This window comes from Gopherus evgoodei, chromosome 2 (genome assembly GCF_007399415.2).
Source record: "Gopherus evgoodei ecotype Sinaloan lineage chromosome 2, rGopEvg1_v1.p, whole genome shotgun sequence".
Taxonomy (NCBI): Eukaryota; Metazoa; Chordata; order Testudines; family Testudinidae; genus Gopherus; species Gopherus evgoodei.
The window spans coordinates 7,865,261-7,878,237 of NC_044323.1; the positions used below are offsets into that span (position 1 = coordinate 7,865,261).

General features: G+C 44.1%; 1 long non-coding RNA gene across 1 annotated transcript in view; it reads left to right on the forward strand.

Annotated features, from left to right (window-relative positions):
• The first annotated feature begins 273 nt into the window (after positions 1-273).
• LOC115644826 overlaps positions 274-12,977 on the forward strand; it is a 246,708-nt gene continuing 234,004 nt past the window's right edge. Inside the window, exon 1 of the long non-coding RNA XR_003998596.1 lies at positions 274-311. This is a non-coding gene — a long non-coding RNA (uncharacterized LOC115644826). The remainder of the gene's footprint in view (positions 312-12,977) is intronic.

The following is a 12,977-nucleotide window of genomic DNA, read 5'->3' on the forward strand; positions in this document are numbered from 1 at the left end:
TATTAATTTCATTGGGTGATCCCTGGTTTCTGTGTTATGTGGAAGGCTAAAAAACACTTTCTTATTCATTTTCTCCACTCTGTTCATGATTTTATAGACCTATATCATATCCCACCTGTAGACATGTGGACTTACCCTTGTGGTGCCTCCTGCTGGTCTGTTCTGGGAATTAGCTCTCCAGCCTCCAGAGCGCCCTCTGCAGGCAAGTGATCCACTTGTCTCTTGGCCCCTATGTCCCTCCCAGGACCCAGTGCCCCTTTATCTAGGGTGCTGCTTCGGGAAAAGAGGCTGAGCAGGGACAGGGCATTGGGGTGGAGAGCAGGCAGAGCGAGGGGCAGGGCAATGGTCCAGGTGCCGGGTCTCAAAAAGATTAATCTGGCCTGCAGGTGCTGAGCATTGCCAGTTTATTTTTCAGTGAGTGCTTGTGCCCAGGAGCACCCATGGAATTAGCACCTATGGTCAGCAGCACATGACTAAGGATGGAAATGCTGCCTCCAGAGGGGGAAAAAAAGCAAAGGGAAGTAAAAACAAGCAGTCCCAAACATTCTGCAGGCCTCCTTTGGGGGAGCTCTGGCAAGACGCAGTGTGGGGTTTATATCCCCCTTCGCACAGCTCTGTCACCCCTTCCTGTCCAGTGTGGGGTTTGTACCCCCCTTCGCATGGCTCTGTCACCCCTTCCTCTCCAGTATGGGGTTTGTATCCCCCTTCGCATGACTCTGTCACCCCTTCCTGTCCAGTGTGGGGTTTGTACCCCCCTTCACACAGCTCTGTCACCCCTTCCTGTCCAGTGTGGGGTTTGTACCCCACCTCGCACGGCCCTGTCACCCCTTCCTGTCCAGTGTGGGGTTTGTACCTCCCTTCGTCCAGCTCTGTCACCCCTTCCTGTCCAGTATGGGGTTTGTACCCCCCTTCGCATGGCTCTATCACTCCTTCCTGTCCAGTGTGGGGTTTGTACCCCCCTTTGCACGGCTCTGTTGCCCCTTCCTGTCCAGTGTGGGGCAAGGGATTTGTACAACCCATCACATTGCTTCTGAGAAAAATTTCTTCCTAATCCCCAATAATTGGAGCTGGTTTTATGCCCTAAAGCAAAAATATTGATATCCCTTCCAGTGTTGCCTAATCTGTTGATTGTGTATTGATTATATTCATCACTTAAGAATCCTCAATTAGCCTGCAGTGGTTTGGCAGGGACTAGTCCCAAGATCAGGTCTAGAATTATTAGAACTGCTATTTAAATTGGGAGTCCTAGTGTTCAGGGGTGCAACAGTCACACTTAGAAAAACCTTCTGAGTTTGCAATAGTTTTATTAACACAATTAGTAAAAGCACTAACACTCCCACCCAAACAAGTAAGTAATGAATAACACTATATTGTCCGTATACTCAGCATCAGTACAATCGTATACTCAGTCCATGCTAGTGGAGACCTCAAAATGGTGAGACAGTAAGTCAGTCATGAAGGGCCTATCCTATCTCTGGCATGCCAAAACATCCCAATGGCCTAGGCCATAGTCAGCCTTGTTATAGGGATTGATGGCCACCAGGAATATTCATAAGGGTGTCCAGCCTCCTTTAGCCAGAGCTAAACTTTCCCACCTTAATAGTGTTGAGGTGTTCTCCTCCTATTGGTTAGTATATGAATTAGCTTAAACTTACTAGCATAGATGTTTGCCGGTTACTATGGCAATCGTGCATTTGAACACCCGCTGATGTTCCTATCCTAAAATACCCAAACTAACCGACATTCAGCCAACATTCTGAGGTTATTTGTCAGCAGTTTTATCATACTTGTTTATCACAGCATTATGTGCTGTGCTCTTGTGACTTAAGGTCACTTCTGATTAACTTACCTATGCTAAGGCTTAGAAGCTTCATATTGTTATTCTAAATTCTAAGTTAATTTCTTACAGGCTTGAGCCTATAGATCTCTTGCAGTGCTGTCTCATACCTATATCTTATCTCTATACTTATAGATTACACCAGAACTCCTGGTCTTGTTAATCCTTGGTATTATTAACTCTGAATGTTATTGTTAACTTTATAAGTGTCCAGTCTTTAGAGAATCATTCAAACTCTTGTAGAGCCCTGGGCGGATAACAAAATTTAGATCCACATCTGATCTGCATCCGTGATAATTAACTTGTATCCGACCTGCAATTGGTATTCCACCTTTTATATGTATCTGTATCCGCACCCACTCCAGAACCCCATCTCACTGTTAGAGTCTGTGCAGATACAAAAATTTGGATCTGCATCCGATCTGCAAAGATGGTAAACAATATAATTGCATCCGTGGATGCAGATATCTGTGGATATAAAGCAGATAACCACAGATTTTCAGGGCTCTAAACACTTGACCTCCATTATATCTTGTGACAATGAGCTCCACAGGCTAATGGTGTGGGAAAATATTATTTCCTTTTATCAGTTTTAAACTCAATACCATTCACAGATTTTAAGGGCAGAAGGGTTCATCAAATCATCCAGGCTGACCTCTTGTATAACACAGGTTTCATCAGGTTACTCCTATACAGACCCCAATAATTTGTGTTGGATTAGAGCATTTCTTTCAGAAAGGCATCCAGTCACAACTTGAAGATTTCATGAGCTGGAGAGTCCGCCACTTCCTTTGGTGGTTTGTTCCAATGGCTAATACCCCTCACCTTTTGACTTATTTCTAATTTGATTTTTTCTGGATTTTATTTCAAGTCACTGATTCTCATTCTGCCTTTCACTGCTAGATTAAAGTACACTTCAGTACCCAGTACTTTTCCCCTTGAAGGCACTTATACACCATAATCAACTCATCGATCGATAAGCTAAACAGATTCTGCTCTTAAATCTCTCGCTGTCAGGGATTTTCTGCAGTCCTTGAATCATTTTTGTGGCTCTTCTCTGCAGCCTCTGTAGTTTTTCAACCTCTTTGGTAAAATGTGGACACCTGGCCACAGTAATCTTGTGCAAGTCTCACCAATGCTATATACAGTACTTTGGTTTCATTAAATGTCTCCTCATCCCTGTATTTTGAGAATGGGTCAATAGATGTGCCCTTTCTAGTTGTATGAGCCTTCTTTTAAGAAAGGAACATTTTGATTTGCAGGGGGCATTTTAAGAGGTTCAGCAGACGATGCATGTTGATGGGCCCTGGAAGGGAAAGTTGATGGCCGAAGAGCGAGAGGCAGAAATAAGAAGCTCTTGGAGGACAAGGCGGTATCCCAGGTAAATCAAGAGGACTATTTATCCACAAAGAGATTAAGAGAGGACCATACAGAATGGGCTACCATGGTTGCAAACCTCTAGTAATGGAGAAGCCATATAAGAAGATGAGCTTTTCAACATCTTATGGAACTGTACGTGCTTTGCTTGAGATTGCAGGAGATTTTTCATTTTGTGTTTCCCTTGACTACAATGTATCAAAAGACTTTTTGATTGAAGGAGCAACTTGTTGGAAAGAAGATTAATTCTGCTTAATCTAGGTTTTCATGTTTTATTTGAGAGAGATTAATTTGAACTACTTCTATCCACTGATGAGTTAGTTCTACATGAACTTATTAATGAGGTAAAATGGTCATCCCTGTAGACAGCTTCATATAGACCCCTGTTCAATGAGCCAAAACAAACCAACACATTGTTAGGCTGCATAAAGGATGGGGCAGACAATAATGCTGAAAATATTATAATACCATTATACATATCTAGAGGGAATATTATGTACAGTTGTGGTCACCTCAGTCTGCAAAAAGACACAGCAGAAAGAGGGGTTCTGGGACGGTTGCTCAAAATAATGAGAATCAATGAGAGACTTTCAAAGGAGGAGATATAAAAAAGACTGGGACATTTGAGTTTAGAGAGGAGATAACTGTGAGGGTTGCGATAGGCGAATATAAAATAATGAATGGTATAAAGTAAATCAGGTATGCTCCTATCTGTCTCTCTCTCATAGTACCACCACAAGGACACTCCAATAAAATTGAAAGGTGACTCATTTGCAACTGATAAAAGGAAGCACTTTTTAATGACACTCTCCACAACTAACCCTTGGAACTCATTATCACAAGCTAATGCTAAAGCCAAGAGCATGATTTAAAAAAAAAAAAAAGCATTGACATTTATGACTGACATTTTCAAAACATCGAAATGACTTAGGAGCGCAAGTCCCATTGAAAATCTGTGGGTAACAAGAACATTCACAGTTACATTAGGTAAAATAAAAATTATGAGATAAATAACACTCATGCCTCAAGACATAAACCAACCACTAAGGGACAGTAAGAAACTTCCTTTACAGATTATGCCACTCTCTTCTGAAGTATGTGGTACTAGCCACCGTTGCAGCCAGAATATCTATTTATGGTGCTTATGTGGCCCCATGGCCATTGCAGCTAAGCACCTCATAATTTTAATGTATTTATCCTCACAGTACCCTAGTCAGCTTAAGAAGTGCTATTGTCCTCATTTTACCAACAGGGAGCTCGGACACAGAATGGCAAAGTGACATGCCTAAGATCACATAGGTAGTTTGTAGAGGAGCAAGGACTTGAATCTGGTTTCCCAGCTAGGACTTTACCCACCTTTCCTGCATATTGGACTAGACAGACCAGTGGTCTGACTCTGCCTGTGAATGCCTGCATTCCTAGTTCATTTAGCTCTGTTGTTGATATACTCATAACAGCTGCTATTTCTCCTTGACTGGTGTGTCAGGTATGCTACTGTATCTCATGGTGACATGCCATATCCTGCGAGGTCCTGAGCGCTTGCAACTCCCATTACCTCAGGGCTTTAAATTTGGCTTGAAGGGTTTAGTGGATGGAGACAAACAATCCTATGGCCTTCACAGTGTGTATTATTGATTTGTTAAGCTAAAATAAAAATACAGCTGGAATGTGAAAACCAATTCAGATAGCCCAGTGCTGCCTGTATCTATCTTTGGTGTGGTTTCAAAGCAAACCCCTAAATCACTGTCAGAGTCTTGTTTCATGGGTTGTCCTGACACACACTGCAAGAGTGAGAGAAGAAATAAAGAACATATATAAATATATAACCAAAATTGATACCTGACTTGGAATCCAGAGCGTGATTCACTGCTACACTATTGCAGTTTGACACTGGTGCAAATCCACTGATTGCAATGAAATTATCAGCTATAGAAGTCCTGGGAATTCAAATACCACCAAAAGGTGATTTAAAAATACAAGAATACATCGATAACTTCCTTGAGAGAACAACTACTTCTGCCTTGGTCCAGTTTCAGGCTGTAACTCAAAGAAAACCACAGTCTGATGGTTTTCGGTACAGCCCTTTTCTCTTAACTGTCCTTCAATAACTGCGTAAGAATTTTATAAAAAGGGATCAAAATCAGATCTTTTTTTCTTTTTAGGCAGTGAACTTGCTTCCAGCATTACGAATAATCATCCACGATGGAGCCTGTGTTAGATCTGTCTGCACTGCAACACAGGGAAATGTAAATGAAATCCGCCCGTTTAGATGTCTTTAATGTGAAGCTGCCACCTGGGATTGTACTGAGAGTCTTTTGACCAAATTCAGCAAGGGGATAGAATACGCCACTAAAGACATAACAGGGAGCACAGAACCTTCTCTTCATTTCAATGCCTCCAACAGGCTCATTACTTGTGTGCTGCTCATAAAGAGTCAGTCAATCATTTTAGTGCCTAGAATTGCATTCTTAATGATGAAACTCCCTAATTAATCCCTTCTCTGAGCTTTGCAGTGAGCCCTGTGCCGTCTGTCTTGTTTAGGTTGTACGTGCTGCCTCAGGATCAAGGCCATCTTCATTCTGGGGGAAAATTTCAAACGCACCTCAGGGCCACAGGAGTACAAATGCTACTAGAAATCAATGGGGCTCATGCTCCCAAATCCCAGGGTTGGAGCACCCACAGAGAAAAATTAGTGGGTGCTTAGCACCCCCAGCAGCCATGCTCCTCTTCTTCCTCCCATTCCCGCCTGCTGCTGGCCCCTGCAGATCAGCTCCTCCTCCTCCCTCCCAGTGCCTCCTGCACGCCATGGAGGCTATGTGTCTTGGAGGGCTAACCCAGGCCATGCATGGGGGATCTTTGGCTTATGCTTAATAATCCTTGCCCCTCACAGTCCAAGCAGCATAAAGATACAGTTTCTTCTTGTCAGGGATTTGTATTCTCTTCCCCCAGAGTTCAAGCTGATGGGACCAGTCCACATGCATGTCCCTAATTCATGGGTGGTGGTAATGGTGAGATCAATCAGCAAAGTCTTTTTTTCTCTGATGTTCTACAATGGTTTGGCTGGTGTCTATGGACCTTCTTTTGCTGGGTAGGAGATAACACCTCCTGTAGCAAACCAGTATTTCACAGTTGGTAATGCTTCTCTGCTGACTGGCGATTTATAGTTACGGAGCAAACACTTGAATATTACTGTATTCCATGGGATACAGATATTGCAAGTGACATTTTTGCCGGCAGCAATTTACAAGCATTTCATACAGTCGAAACACGTTTTTATACCCCAATACCTATTTTAAACAATCCTAACACACAGGGGAGTCAGACTGGTTCCCAGCTGTGCATTTGTCAGTGTTCAGTGAGACATAGGGGCCCTGGCATGAGCTGGTACCTGGTCTGCCAACATCCCAGTTATTATAAGACAGTGGTTCAGAGGAGAAGAGCCAAGGAATCATGGCGGATGTAGTGGAGTGACAGGAAGGGCCAAAAGGGGGTGGATGGGTCAGTGCAGAGCTAGACAAGGGAGGATAAGTGGGGAGAGGCAGAGTTATGCAGAGCTTTGAGGATGGCGAGCAGCAGGTTACAGGTGATGTGGTGACAGATGGGGAGCAGAGGACTGAAATAGGGCAGTGATGTGATCAGACCGATGGGCAAGGAAGATGATTTTAGCAGCTGTGGAAGGAATGCAATGTCTGGTTGTTTGGGAGGCTGGAGCAGGGGATACTGTTGTAATCATGGCATGTTATAAAGGCCCGGATAAGAGATTTGGCTGTGGGGACAGAAAGACCGACACTGATGGCTTCCCTTGATGGCAGCCTCAGCTGACAGAACAAGATGTGAATGGGATATGGAGAATGAACAGACTTAAAAGGATTGTAGCATATGGGAATAGGGAAGAATCTCTTTAAATAATTTGTGAGTCCTCTAGTGGCATTCACTGTGTCCTATGTTTCAGAAGCCACGGGACATCAGCCCGAGAAGCTGTACATATGTTTTGCTAGGCCATGCACATTGTGTATAGTTAGTAAACATGGGTATTTGGGCCATCACTAACTATGGGATTCCTACATATGATGTTTATTATGCCAAGAGCAAAGGGAACCAAGGGTGATGGCCCATTGGTTTTGCTGACCGTTGACCCCAGACCTGATCTTGGAGGGCCTATAGTTTTGGATAAAATAATAATGGAAGATATTGAAGCCGTCACAACAAGTAGAAGAACCAAAACAAGTATTAAGTGTTAAAGCCTAGTTATTGTATTATGTGCTTATGAGATGTTGACCAAAGGTTATAAAATGTAGCAATATGTATCCTGTGATAGTTTAACAGCGTATCTTATAATAAATAGGGAAACCACACGGGGTTTTGGTAATAAGGCTAATCACATTTATGTCTGGAAACTCTTAGGAAAGAGATTGATGCAAATTGTTGGGTTAACTGTTGGAAATATAATTATGATCAACTGGAACACCACAAATGGACATTTGGAACCCTAAAATTGGCTTCCCGAAATACCAGATATGGATAGGAGGCTGAGACTTGACTTGATCAGGTATAGCCCTGGATGTATGTGGGTGGAATGGAAAAAGGTTGTCAAATCCATCCTTACCTGGGACACCGGAATGACAACACTGAGCAACCGGGCAGTACACCTGGCACAGTACCTTCCTTTTGTAGCAATCTCCATTTACATTTTCTTTCCATTGTTGTCTGTAATGGTCTCCATAAGGACGTACAATGTAAGTCTGTGAGTCTGAGCAATACAGGAAACCATTTTAGTGTACTTACCTAATTCTTACACTTATGTATATTAATTATTCTGTTATTTCCATTATATTTGTCTGCATGAACTACAGCTCATAAAGTTTCTGTGTCGCACGTCACCAATTCTGTCTTCTTAATTAACTTTAAGCAGCCATCTAACCGAGGAACCTGTCATTTGGGACAAGTGCTATTTTGCACTCTCAAAATTCACCAGGATACAGTATGGTGGGCACTGAATCATCCTCTGCCACTTCCCATCCTGTGCCAGAGGAATAGCTGGCCATTTCATGTACATGAATAACTAGGGGACAGATCCCCTTGGAGAGATTGACACAAAGCAACCCCCCAGATCCAATCACCTTGAACTAAAGCAAGCTTTTTACCTGCAGCCATATTCCTTTTAGAGAAATGGCAGCCTGGTCCAGTGGATGGGTTGCTGGATGAGAGGCCACAGGTTCTATTCCCAGCTCCACCACTATCATGCTGTCTGATTTTGGAGCAGTCACTCCCTCACTCTGTAAAATGGGGATAATAATCTTTACTCACCTTTACAAAACACTCTGAGATCTATACAGGCAAGTCTCATCTTATACAGGGGTTCCGTTCCGCGGCTAGCACGTAAAGCGAAAACTGCGTATAGTCAAAATGACATTGAGTTGAATGGTGGGCAGAATCTCCCACACTACAGGTACAGTATTAAAATTGCTATTTTTCCCGTTTTTTTGTTTTGTTTTTGCCAACCATGTAAAGCTGAAATCATGCATGTTAAATGCACGTAAGATGCGACAGACCTGTAGATGAGAATCAAAGTGTGTGAGCCAGTATTATTATTACCACCTCAGAATGAGACTCTTTCAAGAAGCACAGTAATATAAGCACTGAGATCTGGCTCTTCCCCTCCCTGGCTAACAGATTCTGTTTGGCCAGTTACCCACTGGGGAGAAGTTTGAGGATGCTGGACGCACCAATTCAGGAGATACTGTTTTACAGACAAGCGACTCCAGAATGCAAGCTAGCCCCATGTCTGCAGAGGGGAATGCATTACCAGCAGCAGAAATTCATATTCCATACCCACGACAGATCGGATGTCTCAGCTGAGAAAGCAAGCAACTTAATAACAATTTGGAGGAACACACATAGCAGCAAACAGAACCTGGATATCAGTGGGCTACTGCGAAGAACCATCTGCTTATTATTAGCTCTAGCAAGTTCTCTGATTGCTTGGAACAAAGAGAAATTAAAAGAACACCTAGGAAATATAATTGGAAGAGTGATTACATGGTGAAGCTTTAATAAGGAATCGGCTATCAAGAGATCTGCGTTGGAGGAGCAAGTCCAGGGCCCTGCTGCTGTTATTTAGCATTTGGAGCTCATTACGAGAGCCCCCAACAGGTGGGAGGCACTCTGTAAATGTATTACACAGGCTCTGACTTTTAAATGGTGCTCAGTTTTATAATTATTACCATAGTGCCTAGACACTCCAGCTGAGATCAGAGCCCCATCATGCTATCCACTGTCTGGACACACAGGGTATATCTACACTGCAAATACCAGCATGTTCTGAACTTGAATTAGAAGTTCGAATTAAAGCCTTTAGGGCAGGGGTGGGCAAACTACACCCCGGGGGCCACATCTGGCCCTCCAGATGTTTTATTCCAGCCCTCAAGCTCCCACCAGGGAGCAAGGTCTGGGGCTTGCCCCACTCTGTGCAGCTCCCAGAAGCAATGGCATGTCCCCTGCTCTGGCTCCTATGCATAGGGGCAGCCAGGGGGCTCTGTACACTGCCCCTGCCCCAAGCACCACCCCTGCAGCTCCCATTGGTTCAAGGCTGCCCTTACCTCAAGCAGTTCCCAGAAGCAGTGGCATGTCCACCCTCTGGCTCCTACATGGAGGTGTGGCCAGGTGGCACTGCGCACTGCCCTATCTGCAGGCGCCACTCCTGCAGCTCCCATTGACCGCAGTTCCCTGTAGGTAGATAGGCAGGTAGGTAGGTATGTAGGTACGCATAGGAGCCGGAGCGGGGACATGCCACTGCTTACAGGAGCCATGCAGAACCACAGAACATGCAGAGCAGGGCAAGCCCTCAACCCCGCTCCCTGGCTGGAGCTCTGGAGCAGAGTAATTCCCATACCCTGCTCTCTGGCAGGAGTTCGAGGGTCGAATTAAAACATCTGACAGGACAGCCTGTGCCCACCCCTGGTCTAGTCTTACCCAAAGCCTGTCATTTAGGGTTTAACTGGAGATTGGGGTGAGTCCAGGTCAGTTCCACATGGATCTGAACAGGTTAGCCCACGCCTAGCATACATCTCTTGCCTCCAATAGATGTAGAGACACTTTGGTGGGATCTTTACCAGGGCTAGATCTGCAGCTGGCACAGTTTGGCATAGCTCCTGTTGAAGTCAATTGCATTAGGCCAATTTAATAATAAGCCAGCTGAGGACCTGGCCCTACATGACTATATTGTTGTATATTAATAAGTGATAGGCTCCCTGCTGCTATTAGAAACTGCCCCAGTGGATCGTGACCTAGACTTGGTGGAGTGCTTTGTGTGTTCCCATGATCCTGAGAGTGACGCGGTCTTGCACTCCTATAGGGTCATCCAAAGTGGCAAGATCCAAGGTGAGGTTCAGGAGGAACAGCAATAGTCCTCAACAGCACAATAGGTGGATGAAGAGATAATTTCTGCCATCAGCTCCATTGGGCTGGTCACATTCTTCAAATGCCAGAAAATTGACTCCCGAAGCAGGTCATGTTCTCACAACTGAGCCAAAGCCAATGAATGAGGGGAGGACCAAAAAAAAAAAAGTATTTCAAAAACACCTTGAAAGGCAACATGAAGAAATGCAACGTCAATATAAACTTATGGGAAGCCCAAGCCCTTGACAGACTGAAATGAAGAACCTTGTGGCAAGGATCCCAGCATTTCAAGACCCAATGAAAACAACAGGAAATGGAGAACTGTGAAAGGAGGAAAGAACACGCTGCAGACCAATTCAACAATCCAGGTCCTCCCCTTCCTCGGGGAAACATCTCCCCAGTTGTGATAAAGTCTGTGGATCCCGAATTGGTCTTATTAGCCACTTGCAGATCCATTAGCAATAATTAGCTATCATTTCATGGAAGACAATCATCCTCGAACTCCGAGGGATCGCCAACTAACTATTAGGAGACTGTTACTGAGAAGGTTTCCCTAGTCTAATTGCTTGCTATTGAAGCCTTCTGTTTGTTCTATTAATCCCCATTAGCTGAGAGAGCCGCAAGCATCCTGGCTCTGAATGCCCATAGCTGCTGTAAATCTTTCAGTGCCTTTTGCCTAACATCTGTGGAAGGATGCCGACCTTGAACATGAGGCTGGCTTATGCCTGACTTTGCCCAACATGTCACTTTGCTTTGCAGTAGTAGCACAAGGCATTCTGTTCAGCAGAGATGCTGCTTTCTGATTTATTGGGAAGGATTCCTTCCTCACCCCCTACAAAATGCTGAATAGAAGAGATCTACTCATCGTCACTTGGAATCTCTGGAAGGGCATGTAAAAGCCAGATGTGAGAATATGTAATTTCACCAGCTCAGACCAGATGCAGTATCCACTGCTCACTTGCGAGACAGCAGCAGGCATAAACAATTAATGTTTAGCACAAACATGCTTCCCGGGCGTAACAGCAATACGATTACTTGCAGCATATTGATCAGCCACTATGTCTGTCTGTTGCATAGCATTTCAGATGTGGTATCTTCCCTGGTAAACAGCGGAAACAAAACTGGAATTCAAGCTGCGTGGAAGCCTGGATGCTCTTTTCTTTAGTAAATGCCTCCTGTTTAAGGAGGTTTTAGAGTTTAAAAAGCATGATAATGATGCAATGCTATCGTGTCGATGGACTGCCTACCTCTCTAGTAGACGAGGGGAGATTCAAGTGTGAAGGGCCCACCTCTGTGCAGGGATCAGAAGAGACTCAGGTTCAGATGCTGAACCCCCTTCCCTCACCCTCACTCAAATAAAAACATGGTGGGAGGTGGCTCTAGGGTTTTGGATAGGGCTCATATCTGATATAAATAAGGGCTCTCGCACACAGGTCTGAGAAATGAGGGGCTACTCAAGCTTGATGGCATCTCTTTTAGCTGCTATGTTTTGAAATGTTCACCCTACATTTGAACCAAACCTGTTGTGAGGTTCAGAATATTCGGCTGATGTCTGTCTCCTCCCCACCTCTTATATTTTGGACTTTTTTTTTTAAACTTCCTGGGTCTGTCAGGAACCAGAAGGACACATGACAAGGAAGGCTGTTCTCAAGGTATTTCTAATTCCAAGGGACAGAGGAAGGACCCAAAACCTCAGGAGAGACCCTGCTTCTGTGAATGATCCAGACTGACGCAGGAAGTTTGAATAAGGTTCAGCTATGCATGTAAACTTTGTGGTTATTATTGTTTAATATAGTGCTACAGGCCCCATTGTGTTAGCTGCTGGCTGAGCTCATACCAAGGGACAGTCCTAGTCCTATCTAAATAGACAGGACAGACAAAGGATGGGAGGAGAAACAGATTCAGAGGCAAAAATCACACAACAGGTCAATGGCTGAGCTAGAAATAGAACTTAGGTCTCCTGACACCTAGCCCTGTGCCCCCTGCACTAAACCACACCGTCTCCTTGAAACCCTTGGGGTCCCCTAGTAAGTAGTTTGAAGGCTACAGTGGCAGAATCTTTGCTAGTTAAGAACTAATTTCTTCCCAATGCATTACAAGAGTTAGTAAAATAATTATCTACTTGTACTGAGTCACCTACACTTAGTCTCCAGATCGTGTGGCCATTGATTTATTCCTATTTTTTATATGAGTCTGATTTAGTAGAGAATATAATTGCAGGCAATCTCTGGGGAGCTTTTAGACATTAATTTCCCCCCAGCATTATTTCATTTGGAATTACATAGTTCTTGGCTGATGTTATCGGGCAGACATAGGGGAATTGCCAAAATCAGGTTACCACAGAAAATATTCATGTCATAGAACC